Source organism: Alexandromys fortis, unplaced genomic scaffold, assembly GCF_014885135.2.
Source record: "Alexandromys fortis isolate MF-2015 unplaced genomic scaffold, M_Fortis_MF-2015_v1.1 scaffold_218, whole genome shotgun sequence".
Taxonomy (NCBI): Eukaryota; Metazoa; Chordata; class Mammalia; order Rodentia; family Cricetidae; genus Alexandromys; species Alexandromys fortis.
The window spans coordinates 2,002,241-2,004,511 of NW_026068112.1; positions in this window are offsets into that span (position 1 = coordinate 2,002,241).

Below are 2,271 nucleotides of genomic sequence, written 5' to 3' on the forward strand. Positions count from 1 at the left end.
CTCGAAAAATCAAAAAAAAAAAAAAAAAAAAAAGGCAGACACAGTGATAACTGAAAGGAAGGAATAGATATAAGGAAAAATTGTAGAAATGAAATCTTCAATGGTGTAATAATATTGAGTTTACATAATAGGGGAGTGTGACTAGAGATGAAAGAGTTGAACCAGGCCAGGCAGAGACACCTGCAATGCCTGCTCTTGGGAAGTAAAGGAAGGAAGGAGGATTAGAAACTCAAGAGCATCTTTGGCTACATAGCAAGTTCAAGATCATGACTACATGAGCTCCCATCTCAGAAAATCAAGTGGCCTAGAGAGATGCCTCGTTGGTTAAGGGCACTGTCTGTTCTTCAGAGGACTCGGGCTCAGTGCCCAGGACATGGAGACTCACAACCGTTTGTAACTCTAGTTCCAGGCTCTCCAGTCCTCTCTCTCTGGTTTCTTTGGGCACCGGGAAGATGTTGTGCAGAGATACACATGTGAGCCTTCACATAAAAACCCTACAGTCAGGCAAGGTGGCACATGCCTCTAATCCAGCATGCAGGGGAACAAAGAAAGGTCTGTTCCGAGTTCGAGGCCGCCTGGTATATAGAGCACGTTCTAGGCCAGCCAGGGCTACACAGACAAACACCCTGTCTTGAAAAACCAAAAATCAGTCAGTTAGTAATCTCTAAAAACAACAGCAAGAAGCCCTGGACTGTGAAGGGAATGTATTTTAGTATCAGACTATTCAGTTTGGGCACAGGTGGGAAATCCAGTGTAGATGTCTAGGAGTCATTTAGAGGTATTTTATGTGTATCGTGTGAGTTGGGATTAGCTGGCACTGGAGTTACAGACAGTTGGGAGTCATTCTGTGGGTGCTGGGACCCAGAATTGAGTCCTCTGCAAGAACACTAAGCACTTTGAGCTACCAAGCCGTCTATCCAGCCCCGGTAGTCATTTCTCCCTTGATTACTAAATAGCTTCTGGTGTTCAGGGCACCTGTTTAGGGCAGTAGGATTGTAGCAGTGAAGAAAGCATATGAAAGTCACTCGGCAAACCTTAGTGAGCTGGAGTTGACGCTGTCCTTGGAGAGCAGATAGGGAATAGAGGCAGAGGAGCACCCTGCAGACTTCTGTAGTAGGGCGGTGGGTATGGACAATAATGATAGTAGTGGGGCCACCTTCGCTGTTGGGCTGACTAGAAGATGTGGGAGAAGCTGAGTGCAATGGCCCCTGTCAGTAGTCTCGGGACTTGAGAGGCTAAGGAGGAAGACTGAGGCCACCCTGTCTCAACCACCCCTCCCAGAAATGGGGAGAAAGAAATGGAAAGGTTGTAATCCAGACTTGGACATGAGTGGGTAAGTGTGGTCATGTTCACTAACAGGAAAACTAGGGGAAAAGGTAGACCAAAATGAGTGCAGGAGTGCAAGGGGTGTGTGACAGGAACTCTTTATTGAGCAAGAGAGAGGATTCAGTCCTTTGGATGGAAATTGGAGAAATGGACAATGAGCCATGTGGTTGTACACATGTGTGACCCCAGAACTGGGAGGTGGAGATGAGGAGCAGGAGTTGAAATTCATTCTTTGACTATGCAGTGATCTGGAGACCATTCTAAGTTACATGTGGGCCACCAAGATGACTCCGTGGTCATTCAATCCCCCAGGACCCACGTGGTGAAGAGAGAATCAGCTTTTCCCAGAAATTGTCCTCTACCCACCACGTGCCTTGGTGCATGCTTGTCTGCATGCATGTGTGTGCACATTGAGTAGTAAATGCTTAAAATAGAGGCTGAGCCCGGTGGGGGCGGGGTGCATGCCATTAATCCCAGCACTAGAAGGCAGCCTGGTCTTCAGAGGGCTCCGGGACAGCCACGGCTACACAGAGAAACCCTGTCTTGAGAAACCTAAATACATAAATTTTAAAAATAGAGGCTGAAAGGTGAGAAAGCAAAGCCTTTCTAGAACCAAGACATTGGGTTAGATCTCTTCAGATTCTCCTTGAAGGGAAGCTTGGCCTTCAAGGGAACTCTTGGGTCACAAATACTTGAGACCCAAGAAGTAAAATGCTTACTTAAAAAGACCATGACTTTTAAATCGGCAAGGAGCAACGTCGGGTAAGGACAGCTCACGTGTGTACATTTCCCAGCCTTGACATTATAGAACTCACCCAGGGCTTCCCTTCCCCTGCTGTGCCCTTGTCAGCCCTAGTTTCCCTAGCAGGATATTTTCCTCAGTGTTGGGGTTTTGGTTGTACAGTTAAAATGACATCTGTCTCATCTGTTAATGTGCCACCTGCA